Source organism: Lithobates pipiens, unplaced genomic scaffold (assembly GCF_037356315.1).
Source record: "Lithobates pipiens isolate NorthernLeopardFrog02 unplaced genomic scaffold, aLitPip1_a1.2 Scaffold_8, whole genome shotgun sequence".
In the NCBI taxonomy this organism is placed as follows: domain Eukaryota; kingdom Metazoa; phylum Chordata; class Amphibia; order Anura; family Ranidae; genus Lithobates; species Lithobates pipiens.
The window spans coordinates 140396474-140420642 of NW_027507903.1; the positions used below are offsets into that span (position 1 = coordinate 140396474).

Sequence of the window (24169 nt, forward strand, 5' to 3'; positions counted from 1 at the left end):
GTAAGGGTTTACAACCACTTTAATCGTTTAACTCCTGGGTGTTGCATGGGTGATGGGTCTGGCATAGATTTTTTAACAAAAAAAAGGGATGGGCTTGGTAAAATTATTCCCCACAGGAGGGCACCAAAATGTTTTTATCAATTTTTCTTGACCCATGGATAAAGGTTTATTAGAGGAAAAAAAAAATAAGTGATGTCCTAAGTCCATAATGGTCTACCATTCAGTGTTAAGTTCTCCCCTAGTGCACAGCAAAAGTTTAAATCCTTTAAAAGGAGAAGTAGAGCCAAAGCTTGTTTGGCTATACTTCTCCTGTGGATCACAGGAGTGCAGTTTGTTTTGCACTCCTGTGACCCATTTTCAGCAAAAGCTGAAAACTGACGTCACATAGTGGGTCCAGGCTTGGGCAAAATCGCATCCGTATGGTCGGGATCTGCCCACGTGCCTGGATCGGCACCGAGTCGTCAGTCACCAGCCCTCTGCTCATGGAGCTGGTAGAACCGCGCGATCAGCAGAGGCACTGGAGGACTGATGCTGCATCTACCTAGGCAAGTATGAGTCTTGAAAATAACAAAAAACCCAAACATCTCTTTTAATATATACATGAATACCCAATAAAACTCCACAAGCAGAAAAGTTCTTCACAAATTTTCAACCTAGTAGAGAAGATAAATGTATAATTTCCATGAGGCCTAAAGATAATAGATTACAATGCTGTGTCTGGAGGGTACTACAGGGATTTAACTGACCCAAAAGGTAAACAGTTACATACATAAATGGGTGCATCAAGTGTTTTGTAATTTTATTCTGAAAATGTTGTAATACACACCTCTACCACACTGCACAGCCAGTAACAGAACTTTATTAATTCCTAATTCAGCTTTCCAACTTGCGGTGTAGCCTCGTGGCTCCATGGACAATAAACTGGTAGTACGATGATATTGATATATTGGAGGGGAAGAGGTGATGCAAAGCTGTCAAAGCAGGAAATACCGGTGTCATCTGCCTGGCTTTACAGCGTGGTAGCAGTGTTTATATCACAACACCTGCAGAACAGACTTAGCACTGCTGAAGACTGGAAGTTCAGGAAAGCAGCACAGAGAAAGAGCCAGCAGGCTTGAAAGTTGTAAACGTAAGTATAAAAAAAAAAAAAAAAGATAGCCGGGCATGTTTAAAACAGAATTGGGACTTAAACAGTTAACGTATGTATCTCAACTATGTGCAACTGTTGGAGATCGGGTTAAAAACTGATCCATTACGGGATCTCATATATATATTTATATTGTACTGGAGGCTAATGCACCCAAAGATCAACGGAGAACCGGCCTGGGTGAAGACAGGATCCCTGGGCTAAATGTCTTATTAAAAGTCAGTAGCTACAGTATTTTTAGCTGCTGACTTTTTATTTATTTATTTTAACTGAAGTTGCTCTTTCAACAGCTGTAACCCATAGACATACAATGACGGTCTTCTAATCTGGCAGCTTTTGGGGGACCAGGTGCCAATGTCATGTCTATAAGGTACCAGCAAACACTGCTGATATGCCAATGTTTGAGGGAATCGTCAGCACACATCCTCCACCCTGCACCATAGGCCAACACCAACAGTTGCCAGAAGTGACTGTTCATGGCTAGAAAATGCCAACTCCTGATTGTGGTTACAGGATTCCTGCATATCCAACTACTGTCTCCGGGTACCCTAATGAAAAACTTTACCCGGCTAAAAATGTTTTTTGCCAGTTAACTATTGCCCCTGAGAAGGTTTTTTTTAGACAGCCTAAGTGGATAAAAACTTCTACTGTGTAAAAGGAAGCGAGCAGAGTAGATTAGTGAAGGTGATAGATGAGTTTTACATGAAAGTGGTAGTAAAGTCCGCTTTATTTTTATTTACAGGTAAGCCAAGGTGAAATGAATATCTCCTAAACGTGCACCATTTAGAAGATATTCACCCTGTATGCAGCAGCTGAGATCCCTGGCGCATTGTGGTCTGAAGGTCAGGCATACCGTGCCAGATCTTCAGAGCTTCTTGCCAGGAACTGAGGCCTCCTGCTCGCATGCATGGGAGTGACATCATTGCAGCTCTGGCCACTCACAGTGCCGGAACCTGCAAACCCAGAATGAAGGCAGAGGGATAATGTCAGCCCTTTCAGCTGTGACCGGGTGCCACTGAAGGGGCTTCGTGGTGAGGTAAGTATTTCATAATTTGCTAGTATGCGATGCATACTAGCAGATTATACCATTGTCTTGCACGTTTTTTTTTTTTTTCTATTCTGCAGCGGTTACTACCGCTTTAAGGCCTCCAAAACAAACATAAAGATCAGTCTTCCAAGTCAATGAAGAATTTTTTTTGTGTGTAGATTTCTGACAGTAAAAACTAGATAACCCAATATATGTGTTATGAACAAGTCCGGTATGCACTGGACATCTGTGATCACATTAAAATATGCAAATATCAGAACTTTCCTCCTCAAGTCATTTACATGTCCGCCTTAGAAAAAAAAAAAAACATGTGGCGTATATGAATTTCATAAGAGTTTTCATTTTGTTGATTCTGGTTGGTTTTTCACTTCCGTCATGCACTGGGGCAGACAGCCCTTCCCTATGAGGTCACAGTTACTCAGAACCTCAAGGGAAACAGCCTGTTCCATTTACTTACTTGTTCCATTCGGTCAGTGTTTGCATAGTCTATTCTGAACAATGTATTCTGGATTAACCCCTTGAGCAGCGTAAAAAATAAAAGTAAATGATTGTACATTGATTTATGCCAAAGACTAAACAAAATAACTGACTACTTACCGGATAATGCATAAGGCTATAGGAGAAGATTCACATTAATGGATGTACATCTTACCAGACAATGCATATACAATATTGCTTGTTTGCAATCTACTTTACAATGTACAATAGCTGCTTTGGGAAGCTCAGGTTCAGCATTTGCAGAGATTAATGAACACCTGTGCATGCGTGGAAGAGAAGTCATCCTGCTGCAGCCAATCAAGACAGCCAAAGATCCTAAATCTAGAGGAAGACCGGGTGAAGATGTCAGCGCTGGTGAGGCAGCTCAGGGGGCCAAGTATAATTCCGCTTTAAGTTCTTCAATAACAATCTAGAGAAAAGTCAGTGTAAATAATTATCTTGTTGAACAGCAATAAAATGTGTTTGCATTTTGTCTATAAGGATTCTTTAAAATGAAATAAAGCTTAAACACAGCAACTGGAATACTTGATTCTCCTCTAGTTTAATATTTTTAACTGTCAGAGCAGCATGCAATAATATAGAATGGCCACTTGAGGGTGCTGTATGAATGCCAAGCACTAGCAAAAGTGCATATGTTTATGTAAGATGTCTAGCATTTGTGTATGCTACAAGAAAAAAAAAAAATACTTATTGTAATGTCTGATATCACCAATAAGCTTGATTTGTAAGCAATCTGCAGTAACTTTTAGTTGTACTATACAGTTTAGTTCCATGTATACCAATGAGCAGGAGATCTGGCAGTGGCAGACAGCATATGGTTGGCAGAAGGGTTAAGGACATCTTGCTGTGACTACAATGGGACACTTCGCAGCCAAACGCCTCCTTAAAGTGGTTTCTTATGGATGAAGGTTTTACATTCTATGCACGAAAGTAAAAAAAACCTTCAGTGTGCAGCAGCCCCCTAATACCTGAACTCCCTCTGGATCCAGCAATGTGCACGAGAGTATTGGCTCTCCAGGGACTCTGTCTCTCCTCATTGGCTGAAACAGCAGCAGGAGCTATTGGCTGTCAATCACAGCCAGTGAGCCAATGCAGAGAGAGAGAGGGGACAGGGCCAACCCACGGCTCCACGTCTGCATGGACATGCAGAGCAGTGGCTCGGGAGGGCATCTGCTTGGGTGCCCCATTGAATTGCAATCTGGGGTCACTCAACAAGAGAGAGGGAGCAGGAATGCCGGCAAGACCGCTGACAGAGCAGGCAAGTATGACCTGTTTATATTTTTGAAGGTTTTGCCTTTAATATCACTTGAACAGTAGTTCAGAGTGTACTGGATTGAATGGCTCACTGTACATATGATTGGTCAGTAATGGTTGTATCTGGCGACCTGCAGTTTTCTCTTCACCTGTTCAAAGTCCTGAATTTTAAGCTTGTATGAGAGTTCAGCAAAAAGGGGCAGATAGCTGAAGTTACACTCTTCAAAGCTTAGTGAGGAGAGCTCTGAGAGCTGATTGGCGGGAAGAGACACACCCCCCTTCACACAGCTCAAAGGAACAGAGCCAAGGCTGTCAATCAGCTGGAGGTCCCTCCCCTGTCACCAATTTTCTCTTGGTGTCAGAAAAACTTGTCAGAAGTGATTCATGCTGATGGCAGAGGAACAAAGCAGCAGACAGAAATGACACTTAGTTCTTTTAATTGGTACACACTATAGATGGATATACTTTGTTCATATTTTATTTCTGAGGTTTACAACCACTTTAACCATTTGCCAACCGTATAACTTAAATATATGACGGCAAGGTGGCGCTACTGCACTGGATCACGTACCTAGTACGTGATCCGACACTTCCAGGTTGGGGGCACGCATGCGGTTATATGTGACTATACACAGTAGGAGCTGATCTGTGGATACTGCAAACTCGATGTCCGTTGGCAAACACTGATCATCCAACACAGAGGTAGAATGGCGGTCTGCCTATGTAAACAAGGCAGATTGCCATCTGTTATTAGGGAAGGCATGGATCCTGTGTTCCTGCAAAAACACTGGTTAGGCACACAGTTAACCCTCTGATCGCCCCTGATGTTAACCCCTTCTCAGCCAGTGTCATTAGTACAGTGAGCGTGCATATTTTTAGTACAGTGGCATTAGTGTCACTGGTTCCCAAAAAGTGTCAGTTAACTTTCGACTGTCTGCTGCAATATTGTGATCCTGCTATAAGTCGCTGATTCCCACCATTACTAGTAAAATACCATAGTTTGTAGACACTATAACTTTTGTGTAAACCAATCAATATACGCTTATTGGGATTTTTTTTTTACAAAAATATGTAACAGAATACATATTGGCTTAAACTGATGAAGAAATTCGATTTTTTATTGGATATTTTACAGCAGAAAGTAAAAAATATAGTTTTTTTCAAAAGTGTAGGCTTTTTTTTGTTTATAGCGCAAAAAATAAAAACTGCAGAGGTGATCATATACCACCAAAAGAAAGCTCTATTTGTGGGAACAAAGAACATAAATGTAATTTGGGTACAGCATTGTGCGCCAGCGCAAATGTCAGTTAATAGAACGCAGTGCCACATCGCAAAAAATGGCCTGGTCGTGAAGGGGTTAAATTTTCCAGAGGTCAAACGGTTAAACATATTAACAGCGTTGTTCAATACTCCCGGAAAGCGGGTGCAGAGGCATCAGAGCTCCACAAACAGGATCCTAATTGGAGCTGTAAATTCAGAAATCCTGCTCTTGCCTAGTAGATTGCTCCCTTGCTAATTTCTCCCTTCTGCACATGCGAGTGTGATGTGCCATATGGTAATTATGAACTCCATCCACATGCTACTCATTGGGGGATTGTGTGCTTCTACGGAGAATTTCCAGTAGCGAGTTCTGGTTTCAGCGGTCTTGACCATACAGTGCACTGGGATGACTTTGCGAAGTGATGACACATGGCTTTATGGATGCCAGCTGTGGCTCTTTGAACTAGCTGTAGCTTTGACCATTGCAATAAGTTGCTAGTGATTGAGGTGAGCTAAAACGGAAGGTTTAAATGACTTACACCTGTTTGTAGCTCAACACATCGACCACAAGCAGTTTACTCATCCAGCCTCTATCAGAATATGCATGGCGACGGCTCACCCCACTACTATGGATTACAAACGACACTGTTCTTACCATCATGCCATTCAAACATGTGATCTCCTCAGGGTCACACAACAGCCACAAATAGTAACAGATTCCTTATCAACAGATACTAAACTATAATAATCCACCAAAGTCATCAAAGTGTTCATCATTCTGAAACAGATACTCATCATACCAACAAGAAATAGTTCTCACATGATCAAAACAACCAGCACACACCTCAACAGTTCTGGAACGTTACGTTACTAAAGGATCAAAACTGTTTATGTCTAATAATGACTTGCAGCCTACAGCAAAGATTAAGGCCACTTTCACACTGAGGTGTTTTACAGGCGCCTCTCCTGTCACCCCAGTGTGAAAGCCCGAGTGCCTCCGTACTGGAGCGGTGCGCTTGGGGGACGCTAGAAAAAGTCCTGCAAACAGCATCTTCGGGGCAGTGAAGGAGTGGTGTGTATACCGCTCCTCCACCGCCCCTGCCCCTGCTGAAATGAATGCAAAGCAATATGGCAGTGACGCTGCACAGGCAGTATTAGCCGAAAATTGCAGACACTCGGTGCTTTAACGCCGACACTCTCACCGCCCCAGTGTGAAAGTAGCCTGAAGGAGAAGTATGGCCAAAGCTCTTTTGGCTGTACTTCTCCTGTAGGTCACAGGAGTGTCGTTCATTCTGCACTCCTGTGACCCGTTTTCAGTCTGCTGACGTTAGGGTTGCCACCTCAGCCCTTTAAACCTGCACACATATGAAATACATATAGGTTCTGAGGCTAATTTAATGCAGATAAGGCATCATAGGAGTTTAATTACCATCTTAATCAACCATAGAACCTGTGTAATATGTGTTCGGTTTTAAAGGGATGAGGTGGCAACCCTAGCTGACTTCACTCTGCCAGTCCAGACTGTAAAAAGATCCTGATCATATGGTTGGGATCCACACAGATGTCTGGAAAAGCACCTGGCTCAGCCTCTCAGTGATCGGCTGAGAGCCTAAGCTGGCCCCTCCCACCCCCTTCACAGCCCAGCACTCCAGTGGGCACTGGAGGGGAGAGCAGCGAGCCGGTGATTGACAGTCATGGTTCCCTGCACAGAGTGGCAGGGAGAACTGAGCGATCAGAGGTGTTTGATCACTCAGTTCTCACTGTAGAGCTGATGGGGAAAAATGCAGCCTAGGATCAAGATTATTTTCGTTTTGTTTTTCTAACGTCCATACTTCTCTTAAAGTGGTTGTAAAGGCAGAAGGTTTTAAGAATGCATTACAATAAAAAGCCTTCTGTCTGCAGCAGCCCCCCTATTTATCTGAGGTCCCTCTAGATCAAGCGATGTTGTAGGAGTGTTTCAACTGCTCGGGACTCCATTCCCTCATTGGCTGAGACAGCAACGTGGCGCCATTGGCTCCTGCTACTGTCAAAGTCAGTCAGCCAATAAGAAAGAAAGGGGGCTGGGACATGGCTCTGTGTTTGAATGGACACAGGGAGCTGTGGCTTGGCTTGGATGCCCCTATAGCAAGCTTCACTCAACAGAAGGGAGGAGCCAGGAGCACAGAAGAGGGACCCCAGAAGAGGAGGATTGGGGCTGCTCTATGCAAATCAATTTCAAAGAGCAGGCAAATATGACATGTTTGTCATTTTTAACTAAAAAACTAAAAACTAGACTTTATGATCACTTTAAGAACTTCTTCTGTTGATAAGAGCAGCTTTGCTCTGGCTTGATTGCTGCATACCAGTTCCAGGTTACCACGGTTATTGTAAGTCAGGGAATGGTTGTCTCCATTAGAGCATAGTCATTCAGGTGTTCTGTTTTGTCATAGGTTTTTTATTACAATTTTTCAGTTAAAAGCATAAGTATAGTCACTACTTTAAACTTTTAAGTGTAAATTGACCCTGCATGATCAGATCAGCCAACAGATTTGAGTAGATGCCAATGTGCTGAATAATCTAACCGCTTTTTACATCTCTCAGGGTTGTTGCAGTAAGATCTCTGACCCTTGACAATGCTATACTATCCTGGTTAGATATTTTATTTATAGTACAGATTGCTACAGCAGGAATGGCAGTTGTATAGCTGCATATATATTAAGACCTGGTTCACACAGGGGCGACTCATCAGGCGACTTAGCCGCCTGACAAGTCGCGTCCTGTTCTGTGCAATGGAACCGTTCTAATCAGAGTGACTCAAGTCGCTCCGACTTAGAAAAAGGTTCCTGTACGACTTTTGGGGCAACTTGCATTGACTTCTATACAGAAGTAATTTTGCAAGCCGCTGATAAAGTCAGATCCCGGTTGCCTGAGGCAGTCGCGCTGCAAGTCGTGCTGCCTCAGTGTTAACCCGGGTCTTAAGATATCCTACATTGCTAGAGTTTGTGAAGCTAAACAAACACCAGTTGGATTTTCCTTAAAGTGGTTCTAAAGGCAGAAGTTTTTTTTTACCTTAATGCACTTATGCATTAAGGTAAAAAAACCTTCTAGTTGCACCCCCCCCCCCTCAGCCCCCTAATACTTACCTGAGCCCCATCTTGATCCAGCACTGTGAATGAGAGCAGCGAGTCTCCCGGGTCTCTCACTCCTCATTGGCTTACAAAGCAGTAGGAGCCATTGGCTCCTGCTGTCAATCACAGTCAGTGAGCCAATGAGGAGAGAGTGAGGGGGCGGGACCAAGCCATGCTCTGCGTATGCTTGGACAATGTCCATTCACAGGAGTGTAGCTTGGGAGCAAGCCTGCTGGAGTGCCCCATAGCAAGAGGCTTGTAACTGGGGGCACTCGGCAGAGGGGAGAATCAGGACTGCGGGTGGGTGACTCAAAAACTAGAGAATCGGGGCTGCTCTGTGCAAAACCATTGCACAGAGCATGTAAGTATAACATGTTTGTTATTTATTTGGTTTAATTACAACCTTTAGAAGCACTTTAAAGTTAAAATGTTGGATCAGCAAAATATAACAAAAACTATAGAAGAAATTTGAAAAAGAACAAGCTGAATTTAGCTGGAGTTACTGAAAGGCTAAATGAATGCAGATTACTGTGGAGGAGTGTGTAGAATATGCGGTGTGTGGAGACAGCTCTGGTCTGTCATGAGAAGATCATCCACCTTGTGAAGGACATTGTTATGAAGAAGACAATGAGGGCAGTAAGAGAAGTATGCAGTGGGATCTTGAAGACCTTTACTTTGCTGATGATATTTGCCTTTTGTATAACACACTGAACGAAATCCAAGATCTACAGGAGGAAAGAAGCCAAGCTGGCTTGAAATGTAACTGTAAAAAATTCAAGGAAGTGAGAAAACAAAAACAACAAACAAGCCAATTTACCAGCATGGAAATACTATACTGAAGTTGTACTATTTACTCTACACAGTGAGTAAAACCGCGCCATTGAAGAAGAGCGAAATTAGGCCAAAGCACCTGTTGTCCAATTATGACCTTCCATGCTGGCTAAGAAGAACAAAGTCAATTGCTCGCTCTGGATGGCAGAAGTGATCTTCTATCTCCAGAATTATGGGCATTACCTAACCTTCCAACCAGGGCAGGACTTACCATTGGGCTTGACTGGGCTCAAGCCCATGGGCCCCACCAAATAGGGGGCCCCCGCTGAGATACATAGCTTAGTGTACTCGGCTTGGCTCCGCTCCGCTAACAGTCACGCCCAGTCCCACCCTATGATGGACATAACACAGGGACTGGGCGTGACCGTGAGCCAAGCTGAGTACGCTCTGCTAATCTCTGCTCCGCTCTGACTGCGACAGGACCCGAGAGCCGCCAAGATACACAGGACTCTGTATCTCGGCAGCGTCATTTTAAAATTTCAAGACTGCAATGACAAGGCTACAAATGACAAGGCTGCAAATGACACTGGGGCAAGGCTGCAAATGACAAGGCTACACAGATAAGGCTGCAAATAACACTGACAAGGCTGCAATGACACTGGACAAGGTGCATTGATGGGCATTTACGTTTTTTACCTTAAACTTCCCCCCTAAACGTTTTTTTCTTTAAAATCCCCTCCTAAACTTCGGGTGCGTGTTATACACCGGTGTGTACGCCGATAAATCTGATAATGTATAGAAGGTAGGGCCCGAAAGTGACTCAAGCCCAGGGGCCCCCACCACCCTAAGTCTTGCCCTGCTTCCAACATTTACAAGATAAAAAGGCTCAAAGTCGAGTAGGACATGACCTTATGAAGAAATCACCCAAACCCCAAAAGGCTAATGGTGAAATGATAGGCCAACAGAGATTTGGTGAGGAACCACTGAGAATGTCAGGAATGAAAAAGGTAGGGCAGGAAGTAATCAAGACACTCACAAAAACAGAATATGACTTCTAGACTTTTTAGCTGCCATGTGTCCTGCAATGGAGTAACTTAAAACGTGTTACTAAACCCAGGACTCTGTATTCACCATATCTGTACTCCAACAGTACACAGAACATGCAAAAGCAATTATTTTAGTAAATATAAACTGCTAAATACCTTTTCTTATCAGCAGAAAATAGCAGTCTTATGACTTCTATCAGTGGCTGGTTAACCACTTTAGCCCTGGAAGGATTTACCCCCCCCCCCCCCCCCTTTATGACCAGGCCATTTTTTGCGATGCAGCACTGCATTACTTTAACAGACAATTGCGCGGGCATGCATCGCTTTTCCCCAAAAAAAATCATGTTATTTTTTTCCCCACAAATAGTCTTTTGGTGGTATTTGATCACCACTGCTGTTTTTATTTTTTGCAAAAAGTCCGACAAAAAAAAAAAAAAAAAAAAAAAAAAAATGATATATATGTTTTACTTTCTGCTATAATACTTATCCCAAAAAAAAAAAATGTAAATAAATTTAGGCCAATATGAATTCTGCTACATATTTTTGGTAAAAGAAAATTCCCAATAAGGGTATATTGATTGGTTTGTGCAAAATTATAGTGTCTAGAAAATACGGGATTTATGGACTTTTCCCATTTTCTATTTTTGCCGTAATGGAGGCGATCAGCAAATTTAGCAAGACTGCAACATTGCAGTGGACAAATTGACCCCAAGTGACACTTTTTGGGGACCAGTGACACCAATACAGTGCTAATAAAAATGCACTCATCACTGTATAAATGACACTGGCAGGGAAGGGGTTAACTACAGGGGTGATCAAAGGGTTAAACGTGTTCCCTCAGTGTGTTTCTAACTGTATGGGGGAAATGCTGACAGGAAGGACACAGATCGCTGTTTCCGATTACTAGGAACAGACGATCTCCATGTTCTCTCCTGTCGGAACGGGGATCTACCTTGTTTACTTATGCAGATACCCATTCTGCTTCTCTGTGAAGTGATCACGGATGGCCGGTGGACATGGGGTCCGCCGGACATATGCACCGGCTCCTCCTCTGTGCAGTGGGTGCCCACACTATCTATTGCATGAAACATACAGATACGTTGTTTTGTGCAATAGAGCTTCCCTGCCACAGTATATCTGCAGTGGGCGGTCTTTTAGCCATTAAAGCTTGTAGGAGGAGTTTTCCTTCTCCTCTGACTGTCCTATGAGGCTACATGACCCCCTGACCCTCTGGACAGTGTTGATTGGCCCTGTGCAAAACACATGCACTCTCAAAAAAAACACAAGCAATATAGGCCAAACAGAGAATGTGCAGGGTGCCCCCAAGGTCTACACTATCAGCAGATGGATTAGGGGCTGTGGAAGAAAGGGATGATCAGAGAAGACAGGATTTTTACACAATACGCAGAATTAACCCCTTAGACTTCACTATAAGTATAACAAGAATGCTTTACTGCATATACAGACTGATTTTACTGTTGTGGGTTTAGCCACACTGAAGAGGGAGAGCCTACAAAATATACCACTCTGTTTATATCCATATTTGGCTGACAGCTATATCTGTTTTTAGACAGAAGGCCTCAATAACTTGAAAACTTGGACCTGGCCTACAACCTTTGTGACACCCTGCAGGTTAAGTGATGGCTGCAACTCTCTGAATGGATTCTCTTTCGGTCTCAAACCTGTTGTACATGTTAATAGTATGCAGCTAAAATATGACACTCCTCCTGTCCATATAATTTGTTTGCAGCAGGAAATGCAAACCTGAAAAAAAATGTACGCGGTATGTTGTGCAAGTTACAATGGTGGGATGCAAATAATAAAAAAAAAAAAAAAAAAAAAAACTTTAGGTCTACTCCACTACTTACATGGAGACAGAGAACCAAGTATAGCCAACGGGGCCACAAAGAGCTAGTGCTGAACCAAGTTGGATGTAAGTTGACTGTTTCCATAGAAACTTGATAACTGCCTGACTTCTTACTTTATTTGTATACCAATCTTGCAATCATTTAAAAATATGTCAAGGACCTGATAAAGTGTAGGGTCACCCTACTGAATATTACAGTGAATTCATTGTATACCAATTCTAGGAGGTGTACCTTTGTGGCATTTGGCAACTACCATGTCCAATAAGGCTTAATGTACACAGTAGCTATTTACAACCTCTCCTGAATGATTTAGTGTTGAAAATATATTTATTGAACATTTCAAGTAAAAACAATAATAGACAGTAACCTTCATGAAGCAAATACAAGCAGGAACAGTAACAGGACTACATTTATGAATGGACGGCTAACGACTATCAACCACAGTCGGTCCCGTCGGAAAGTTTGGAAAACAGGGAAAACAGCCTGTTCCCGATCCACAAGGCCACAGTAGGGAAAAAATACTCATGGGTTACTACATGAGACAACGTGTAATTAGCATTACGAAGAAGACAGAAAGAAAGAGAGAAAAGAAAGGGAAGAGAGGAGCAAAAGAAAGAGGAACAGTGATACAGGAAAAAATGAATATCAAGATGAGAGGAGAGGGAAAAGGGGGGAAGGGGAAGGGATACGGGTAGGGGGGGGGGGGGGGAAGGGTAGGAGAGAGCCCACAGCGTCCCTATGCATTCAAAATTTGTTCCATTAAGGTGTCAGAGGAAGAGAAGCGGAGCCAGATCGACCATTGAGATATAAACTTGGTGTAAGTGTCATTGTCCAGTGCCAACATCTCCTCCATTCTCATGGTGTCATTCATAATGGATACCCACCGTGACAACGGGGGGGTAGTCGTCGTCTTCCAATAAGCAGGTATCAGCTGCCTAGCAGAGGACATAAAAAAACGAAGCAATCTTTGTCTCTGCGATTTAATAGACCCGGGCAATATTGAGAGTAATGCAATTTTCGGAGAGATAGGAACTGGAGTATCAGCTAGAAGATTATAACATTCAAAAACCTGTGTCCAGAAGGGGCGGATCCTCTCACAGTCCCACCAGACATGTAGATAGGTTCCGACTGAGGCTTCACAGCGCCAGCAGGTGGCTGGCGTAGACGGGAAGATTTTGTGTAAAGTAGCAGGGTCTCTGTACCATCTGGACAGCAGCTTATAGTTCTTCTCTTGAGAGTAGCAGGAGATGGTCGACTTGTGTGTGAAGTGGAAAGAAGTTTGCCAGTCCGGCACAGTGATGTCTTCACCCAAATCCGCAGACCACAGCCTAGTATAAGGTGGGAGCTGATCATGCGCTAAAGTCTGTAGTAAGTTATATAAGGAGGATAGCAGGTGTTTGGGGGCTTCTGGGAGCGAGCACAATACCTCAAAGTCGGTAAGCTTGCGGTGTATTTGAGAGGAGGAGTGTAGGCGTTTGGTAAATGCGGACACCTGTAGGGCCGTGAGCCAATCTCCAGAGTCTGCCAGGGGGATCGGGGTCCCCTGAGAGGGATGTACAAATGTGTGAGCTTGCGGCCACTCCGCACGCCTAAAGGGTCCTAGGGAGGCTGCCCCTGTACTTTGTGGTAAAGCAGGATGGTCAAAGAGGGACGTCAGGGGGCCCGGATCAGAGGAAAGGGTGGTGTTTAGCCCTGTCTTATACCATAATTTCAAGGAGGCCAAGGTCAATGGGGATAAGGATGTCATACTAGAGTAGTCCTGATTGTATCCCCATAGAAGGGCTCGGAGATCCACAGGAGAAAGGTCCTGTTCAACGGCCACCGAGGCCTTGCAAGGAGGACGGGGGAACCATTCTATGATGCGAGTCACATGAGCAGCCGCATGGTAAGTCTCAAAGTCAGGGAGGCCTGTTCCCCCCATAGTCTTCGGGAGTGTAAGCAGTTTAAATTTAACTCTGGGGAGGCCCCTGTTCCACATGAATCTGATGGCTATCGAACGCAGGGAGATGAAAAATGATTTGGGGACTTGGATGGGGATGGTTTGAAATAAATACAGGAGCTTGGGCAGGATGTCCATCTTTAGGATATTAATCCTTCCGAACCAGGGCAAGGGAGACCCCCCCCATTCCTCAAGGTCCTTCCGTATACGGTTAAGCAGGGGAATATAGTTCAGGGAAAACAAGTTAGCTAGGTTGGAGGGTATAATAACCCCTAGATAAGAAATCCCCTTGGTCTGCCATTTAAATGAGAAATTGGATTTTAGAAGGGACAGTGTGGAGGGGGTGAGGGATATGTTAAGGGCTTCAGTCTTAGTAATGTTGATCTTGAAGTTACTATGGGTACCAAAACGTTTAAATTCTCTGAGTAGGGATGGTAGGGAGGTGTGCGGATTCTGAAGGTACACAAGGAGGTCATCAGCATACAGGGAAAGTTTGTGATGCGCAGACGGAGTGTGGATACCTAGAATGGAGGGGTTTTGTCGTATGGCACAGGCTAAATGTTCAATAATAATGACAAAGAGGAGGGGGGACAGGGGGCAGCCCTGGCGGGTACCGTTTGCAATGTCAAAGGGGGCTGATGTGGTACCGTTGACTAGGACCGTAGCCGAGGGTCGTGAGTATAGGGACATAACTTTAGAGATGAAGGGAGTTCCGATGCCAAGTTGTTGTAGAGACAGCTGTAGGAACCTCCAGCTGACCCTATCGAAGGCCTTTTCAGCGTCAAAAGATAAAAGGCAAGCTTTCAGGCCTTTACGTTGGATCAGGGAGATAAGATGTATCGTCTTGGAGGTGTTGTCCCTCGCTTCTCTGCCAGGGACAAAACCCACTTGATCGTTGTGAATAATTTTAGGCAATAAAGGGGACAGACGGGTAGCCAGAACTTTCGCAAATAGCTTAATATCTATGTTGAGCAGGGATATGGGTCGATAGCTGCTGCATTGGGATGGGTCCTTGCCTGGTTTAGGGATAATAGAGATGTTGGCAGATAAAGATTCCTTGGAGGGGAGGTTAAGACTGTCTACCGAATTAAAGGCCTTTGTCAGAAGGGGTGCAAGTTGTGGGGCAAATGTCTTGTAGAACCGGGGTGTAAAGCCGTCAGGACCCGGGCATTTGCCCACTTTAAGGGCTTTGATGGCCTGCAGAAATTCAGAAGTAGTTAGGGGCTCATCTAGGGATGTCGCGTCTGCATCATCAATAGTGGGTAGAGCAGTTTCCATAATATAATCCTGTGTGGGGTCGGGAGAGGGGGGGGACCGATCGGAGGGGTTTGCACGCGGGAGGTTATAAAGCTGTGAATAATATTGCCGGAAGGATTCAGATATCCCGGAGGTGTTAAACGTTTTCCTAAGGTCCGATTGGACGATAAAGGGGATAGAATGTCGTGGGGGTCTAGGGTGAATAGTTCTGGCCAGGTGTTTACCACATTTATTCGCCAGGGAGTAGAAGTGATTCCGCGCTTTATCCCGGGCAATGAGGGAGTGCGCGTCTAAGAGCTGTAGCAAGTCTCTGCGGGCGTTGGAAAGCCGGACATAAACCGTAGGGTCCAGGTCTTTTTTATGAAGGGGTTCAAGGTCCGCTATGGTAGAAAGGAGTTTGCGTATATCATGAGCGCGGGCCTTCTTAAGGCGGGAGCCGTGTTGTATGAGGGTACCCCGGATCACACATTTGAGTGTGTCCCACTGGTTCAAAGGGGAGGTTGTGTCCGCGGAGTGGTCACCTATGAAATTTTTAATGACTTTGGAAACATCCGCCACGCACACGGTGTCCCGCAGCAGATTGTCATTAAGCCTCCAGCTCGCCCCCCGGCGGGCCTCCTGAATGATTTAACTTGACAGATAGTACCCAACGTTTAAAAATATTAGTTTTGTCACGTTTACGTTTAGAAGCATTTTTTATAGCAAAAAATGGTAAATGAAACGTGACTAAACGGGAGTTACAGCGTTTACAAGGTGTTTAGAATACCTCCGAACATCCGTCCTGAATGCATTTTTTTGCTTTCCAAAAAATGCTTCTAAACTCAACTGCCTAGAAACTACCTTGTGTACTTGCACTGATAAGATAAGAGGAGAGTTCTTATTGCCATAGTCCTTAGTAACAACTACTTACCCTATATTCCCAATTCTTTCCACATATCCCATTGCATACACTGTATCCGATACTGTATTTTGTTTGAGTCTATATCTTACAATGCCTCTGCTGTTTTTTTACTACCATGCTATTTATCTCTAAGCTGGTTTCCCATGTATTTTCTTGCTGACCTTCATTGCTTGTTGGCCTTCTTTTTCCCTGTACCCCAGTTGAAGATACACTTTTTGCCTGGCTAGCTTGCACGATCATATTATCGGACAAATTTTCGTCCTTTTTTGTATGCCGCTAATCTCATACTGAAAGGTAAGAATTTACTCACCATATGAAAATTCTTGTACGACAGAATTCAACGTCAGAAGTCTTGTATTATGTTGAATAGTTTTTTATGTGTTCTTTTGTTTCTGAGCATGCATAGTTTTGCTCTTGCGATTTTTTTTTGGCCGAAAACTGTACTAATTAAAACAAAAATCGGACGTTGCGTTCACATCTGACAAAAATTTTAGAACCTGCACATACAGTTTTTGTCATCCGAAAATTTGTTATCGGTTGTCGAAAGCACCATACCAATGATCAGAAAATCGGCAGATCGTTCATCGGACAATATTTTACTTCAGATTTTCTGATCGTGTGTACGGGCCTTTACTCTGATAAAGGTGGGGGTTTGCTGAGCTATATGTGCTGGGGGCGACAAGTACAATCAAAGCACATAAAGCTTCCAAAGACTGTCAAAGGTATAAGAACAAGGCCACAAACCTCTTCTCAGACTTTAAGACTTGTGGTTGGTTTCTCATCATGGTCATGTCTTGTTTGCTTGGCTTGATCTCCTGAATATGACCTATGATTTGGTTGCTGACTCATTACAATTGTACACTTGGTATTTAATGCACTTGCATAGCGCAGTGCTGTACCTTTTCCATGCATATGGCTATGAGGCACCCACTTCTATGGGTAGATATCAGAGAAACTAGCCATTTAAAATCAGGACAACCTTGTAGATGAATATGATCACTTTAGTGAAGGTTTCCTGTGGCAGATGAATGCGTTTCCTGCAACAGAAAAGTCTGCTTCTATGGAATCAAGTGTCTTTTGATTATAAAGGAATATCCTGATTGGATGCTGGCTCTTCTAAAAGACAAATAGCTGTCCATCTTGTATGTAACCCCAAAACAGCCTTCACTTTTATTAATACACATTAAAATTATACATTACAAAGGTCACTTCGGTACTACATGGTTGAACAAAGTTTGGAATAAAATTTTCTTGCAGCACTAGACGGAGGTGAATGTGTTAAATCCATCAGGTACATAAATTTTGGAATGCGAAGAATGTTAATGGATCATATTTATATCTAACTGTCCTATTAGTGACACACCTCAGAATACAACCTACACAATTTCATACCACCAATGCCTACTGCAGTTAATGAAAGCACCAAATACCTGGGTGCTGGCGGCTTCCATCCTGTCATCGCCTGCCTGGACAGGCTGGGAAAGAGCGGGTGGAAATCAAGAAGCTGCTTGCATCAGAAGATTCACTCTGAAAGAGAAAGCATTTTGGGAGTGGTGAGGTTATAGTCCGCACCCAAAAGGAAGAGAATGGCAATGGACCAAAATCTGCCTTCATACACCATGACAATGTTCTGAGAAAACAAAGTATTAATCAGCTCACACATCAAATCCATCATCATTATTTACCTGCTTAACATAACATCTGCACTGGTAAAACTACATATTTCCTTACATTTATGTATCATTATGTAACATTTCGTAAAGTATTATATTTAACAAGTCTAACAGACATCTTGGATTATCTAATAATGCAATGGAAAGAGCGGTGATAATGTACAGTGTACACCTCAGAAACCAATCAGATCTTACACAACTATAGTCAAACTAATTAAACCATTTTTGATCCTTGGTGTATCACTAATTTCTGAATTATTTTATGCAATACTGAGTACTGGACTTCTTTGTTTACCTTATTAAACAAACTATAGATGTAGGAATCTGAGATTATTTAGTGAAACACAAAAAGATACAAGCATTTCTAACGACTACACATAACAAGACTTCTTTCAATGCTCTCACACAAACCATAAACTAAGTTACTACAGGAAACACCGCAACACTGGTTATTTTCAAATTTCACGTACTTTCTCAGAAATGTACTTGCATAAAGTCAAAAGCTGTTTTGAGATCACTGTAAACCCTTGGGCACATATCTCCTGAATGGGCCCCTGCTCCACCAGTGGTGAAGGGTGGTCACTGAGGCCCAGTCACTGGTGGCCCATCTTGTTTGGCTAGACAAAGGCAGCCCCTTGCCCTTTTTCCCTTGGGAGGCATGTTTCTGCCCTAAAACAAAACTGCTACCATGACTAGGCAAAGTGTGGGGTCACCAAGTAACACATTTAGCAAAAAAAAAGAAATATATAAAATTATTATTATACAGGATTTATGCAACACTTTACAACTATACTTTATAATATATATATATATATATATATATATATATATATACACACACATATAATATATATACACACATATATATATATACATACATATACACACACACACACACACACACACACACACACACACACACACATATATATATATCTATATATACATATACATACACATATATACATATATACACACACACATATACACACACACACACACTGCCTTGAAAAAGTATTCATACCCCTTGACATTTTCCACATTTTGTCATGTTACAACCAAAAACGTAAATGTATTTTTTATTGAGATTTTATGTGACAGACCAAACACATGAAGTGGAAGGAAAATGATCAATGGTTTCAATTTATTTTTACAAATAAATATGTGAAAAGTGTGGGGTGCATTTGTATTCAGCCCCCCTGATTCAATACTTTGTAGAACCCCTTTTCACTGCAATCACAGCTGCAAGTATTTTTGGGGATGTCTCTACCAGCACTGCACATCTAGAGAGTGACATTTTTGCCCATTCTTCCTTGCAAAATAGCTCAAGCTCTGTCAGATTGGATGGAGAGTATCTGTGAACAGCAATTTTCAAGTCTTGTCACAGATTCTCAATTGGATTTAGGTCTGGACATTGACTGGGCCATTCTAACACATGAATATGCTTTGATCAAAACCATTCCACTGTAGCTCTGGCTGTATGTTTAGGGCCATTGCCCTGCTGGAAGGTGAACCTCCGCCCCAGTCTCAAGTCTTTTGACGAATCTAACAGGTTTTCTTTTATGATTGCCCTGTATTTGGCTCCATCCATTTTCCCATCAACTCTGACCAGCTTCCCTGTCCATGCTGAAGAAAAGCATCCTCACAACATGATGCTTTCACCATGTTTCACGGTGGGGATAGTGTGTTCAGGGTTATGTTTAGTGTTAGATTTCCGCCACACATGCCATTTTGCTATAAGGCCAATCTGACCAGAGTACCTTCTTCCATGTTTGCTGTGTCCCCCAAATGGCTTCTTGCAAACAAGACTTCTTAGGGCCCTTTCACACTGGGGAGGTGGGTGCGCCTGCGGTAAAGGGCCGATATTTTAAGCGGCGCTTTACCGTCAATTTCATGGCACTATTCGGCCACTAGTGGGGCACTTTTACGCTCCACTAGCGGCCGAGAAAGGGTTAAAACGGGCCGAGAAAGGTCAGCGCTTTGCCGGCGGTATAGCCACACTGCTCACCGATTTCAATGGGCAGGAGCGGTATACACACCTATCCTAAGATGCTGCTAGCAGGACTTTTTTTTTTTATACTTGCCAGCTCACCACTCTAGTGTGAAAGCCTGGAGAGACAGGAGCGGCTCTTTCTGGGCGCTTTACAAGTGGTATTTTTAGCACTGTAGCGCTTGCAAAGCACCCCAGTGTGAAAGGGGTCTTATGGCTTTTTTCTTGCCACTCTTTCTTTCTCTGTATAATATTGACACAAAAATTGTTCCTGATAAAAAAAAATAAAAAAAAGTATTAATGATTTATACTACAGTAATTAAAAAATGCTACTACCAGAATAATTATCCATACTCACTGAGCAACCACTGAGTCAAACCTACTCACTGCAGTAACTCCAGTTTTAGTCTACCACAAAATGTTTCCTTCCATTATCTGGAGACACTTGCTTAGCGGTAGCTTACAGTGTTAATCCTATGTACTATAAGAAGAAAATGTCCTCCATTCTCCTGGCCAGAAAAAGGTTTCTAGAACTAATGCATCATCCAATACAGTAATCGGGAGCAGTGGGCAGGATATACCTCTGATTACGTCAAAATTCTAACAGACACCATCAGGTCTGAAAAAACAGGGTGCATAGGATCACTCATGTATGGAAGTCCATTTGTGTAGAACGGCAATTTTATGCATGGATTTGTCCAAAATCCAGTATTTAAGACCAAAAAAAACCAAAAACCCCTTAGTGGTGGACTTTTAAAGCACGTGTGAAATAGAAAAAGGGATTGAATATAAAAAATCGATAAAATAAACAAAGCTACATAAATTTCTACTCTGATTCGGCTCAGATGTTAAACATCGTAAAAAACAACTACTTTGGGAACTTTTGAAGTTGAGAAACTGCCTGGCACTCCTGTCTTATCTCTTGTTTTTAACTGCAATACTATGGAATGTCACTCTAGTACTTCACCCAAATACGCAAGTGTATTATATGAAAATTAAACATTATATACATGCACAGTTATGTGTATTTCTGTTTCTATTTTCAATATAACTTAATATGTCATTTATTTTCTGTACAGAAATCTGTCTTATCAAATACTCACCCCTGAAGAAGGAGCTACGTGTACTCCGAAATGCGTTGGGTGCAAAAGTATTTTAAACTACTGTATTTACACAGGTGATTACACTGTAAATGCATTCCGTATGCTATGTGTTTTTTTTTTTTAATGACATTATACTATTAATAAATCATTTATATATTCGATACATTTTTCTATTTCATACGTGCCTGAAAAGTCGACCACTAGGGGTTTTTATTCTTTGATGTATGGAAGTCCTGTTGCTCCTAATCAGGACTTTAAGGCCCCTTTCATACAGTGCAAGTCCGCTTTGCTCAGCTCTATGGATGGTTGGGTGTAAACAGACTGGCTAACCATTTACACACACCTACCTCCGATCCTATCCTCCTACATGGAAGTGGATGAATCCTCTTCCATTTGTTTTCAGTGGACCAGATCAGAGGCAGGTGGGTATAAAACTGACACAAGTCTGTTTACACCCGCCGGTCCATAGGGACATATGCACCCTCCGATCAGGTCTGCCTGAAAAACGGACAGGCAGATCTGATCGTATCGCCTGTGTGAATTGGGGCCTATCCTGCCTCCATCTAACAACTGCACTATTTTCTCCATTAGCTCATCCCCCACAGCTATTACCCTTTTGTATAACCCGACCCTCCCTCCTAGATTGTAAGCTCTAACGAGCAGAGCTCTCCGTTTCCCCCCGTATTGAATTGTATTGTAATTGGTCTGTCTGCCCCAATGTTGTAAAGTGCTGCATAAACTGTCGGCACTACATAAATCCTGTATAATAATATTTTTTCTGACTGCTTATGACATTATTGGGTTGTGTGGATGGGCAGATACAGCATGCTTCCAGATGCGTTCAGGTTGTGCGTACGTTTGAGATGCTTCGGAATTTCCTCACAGGTTCTCCTGACCTGCATTTGACTTCCTTCTGATCTGCATTTAACTCAAGAAGTCCTGTAGGTTCAAATCCTATTTAGGACATTATCTGCATGGTGTTTTCACGTTCTCCTTGTGCATGCGTGGGTTTGCTCCCATACTCCAAAACACACGTAGGTTAATTGGTCTTAGTGTGTGCATATCTACGTGAGACAGGAACCTTAAGATGGACAAACACTATACAATCTGATTGTACAATCTCCTTTAGATTTACCAAAACTATACAATAGGGGGACATACTAAATCTATACAATCGGGCAGGCCCTTGCACCATATAGTTGATGATAGACTTAAAGGAGGGTGTACAATCAGAACGAAAAGGTGAGCTTAAGTTTGTAAGCTCCTTGAGGGCAAGGACTGATGTATACTTGTCATCGCCATATAAAAACCTGTAATAAATATTACAAACAATTTGCAATCTATTTCACATAATTCTTGTCAAATCAGTTTCCTGTTTGGTTATAAAAACATCACTATCGCTTTGTGTGGAAATGTTTCAAGTGAACCTGCCACACCACATAAACATGCTGCCTTGAAGGCTTTCCATGTAATAGTTCATCTTCCACTCATTTTCGGTACAAGCCTCGACAAATGTTTGTGCTATGAAAGCGGTGCACTTCCACAATGATGAATGTTCTCCTCAAGTGGATTTACTGGCACCAGACTGGCAGTAGGGGGAAGGTATTTGCTGGGTAATATTATGTAATAAGAAACCTCTGACCCCGCTATTTACTGACTTCTCTCTGCTGGTGTGTTCCCTCTGCACATTCTTCTCTTACAGACAGACATGTTTATATTTGTCTCATGTTTACTGAATCCAGCTCCATCTCTTCCAGAGTCACGTGTTCTCAGAGAGACCTTGTAGGTGAAGAAGTCCGTCAATCTTTGCAGAGTATCTGCCACAGAGGCCTACATGTACAGGGTCCCTCAGGCTGTACTTTTAACGAGTGATACATTTTATCAGTATTTCAACAGTCTCTAATTAATAGTAAAAACCAGGTTTGTTCCATGTGACCCCTTTTTCTTAGCCCTGTGATCTCTAAGTAATAGGGTTTTCTACACGAATTTCCACTCACTGGCCACTTTATTAGGTACACCTGTTCAACTGCTTGGTAACACAAATTGCTAATCAGCCAATCACATGGCAGCAACTCAAAGCATTTAGCTATCTAGACATGGTGAAGACAACTTGCTGAGGTTCAAACTGAGCATCAGAATGAGGAAGAAAGGGGGTTTTAAAGAGGAAGTAAACCCCACCAAAAAAAATTCTAATTTTCAAATGTTTGTATAATAATTAATATCAGCATTCATAATATCTATAAATCTTCCAAAAAACGAGCGTTAGAATTACCTTTTTGAGAAGTTTTATAAAGCACTGTCTTCCGGGTATCGCCCACGCCATTTTTACGGCCGATTTTAGAATTCTTTGCGGACGTGATTTCCGCCCTTAGTTTGACTCCCTCACAAAATCTTGCGCATACGCCGTAGCGTCGTAACCAAGCCTCGATCACAAGGGGGAGTATCAGGAAGAGCAGGCTGATATCTACATTGCGAGACTTCTCCTCTGTGCCGTTCTGAGGAGAATCTCACGTACATTCCAATTCTGACAAGCAGGAAAAACACACGCGGCATAGGATACAATGCCGCACTTGAAAGTCCATACTGCGCAATCGCGCATGACGTCATGGACTATAAAGTAAGTGCATTTTCTCAGGCAGCTATCAGCTGCCTGAAAAAAGTATTATCTGACAAGCTAAAGATGTATCTGAGGGTTTACAACCACTTTAAAGAGGAAGTAAACCCTGATGGGTTTACTTCCTCTTTGTTTCCCTGCAAAGGTAAAGCATAATGGGCTCCTATGGCATCGCATAGTAGCCCATTATGTGCCACTTAGCTGACACAAGAGCCAGCGACGTCACTGCTGTCCCCTCTTCCATGGAGCATCCATCTTCTTTCCGGGTATCGTGGCTTCAGCACTGTGATTGGCCGGCGCCACGATGACGTCACTCCCATGCATGCGCACGGTACCCGCCACTAATGGCATATGGCGGTTAGCAGTGGCATGCTCAGTGCGCCCATGCGCCGTAGACAGCGGTCCCTGTCTTTTTGCAAATATCTCCTAAACCGTGTACTTTTAGGAGAAACTTCATGGACCTACAGGTAAGCCTTAATCTAGGTTTACCTGAAGGTCAAAGTGGTCTGTTAGGGTTTACAACCACTTTAACTGACTTTGAACGTGGCATGGTTGTTGGTGCCAGATGGGCTGGTCTATTTCAAAAACTGCTGATTACTGGGATTTTCACACACAACCATCTCTAGGGTTTACAGAGAATGGCCTGAAAAAGAGAAAATATCCAATGAGTGGCAGTTGTGTGGATGAAAATGC

General features: G+C 42.8%; 1 long non-coding RNA gene across 1 annotated transcript in view; it reads right to left on the reverse strand.

Moving 5' to 3' along the window:
- Nucleotides 1-575: 575 nt before the first annotated feature.
- LOC143960165 (uncharacterized) overlaps nucleotides 576-24169 on the reverse strand; it is a 39444-nt gene continuing 15850 nt past the window's right edge. Inside the window, exons 3-4 of the long non-coding RNA XR_013270271.1 lie at nucleotides 17527-17623; nucleotides 576-3102 (exon numbers count right to left, since the gene is read on the reverse strand). This is a non-coding gene — a long non-coding RNA (uncharacterized LOC143960165). The remainder of the gene's footprint in view (nucleotides 3103-17526; nucleotides 17624-24169) is intronic.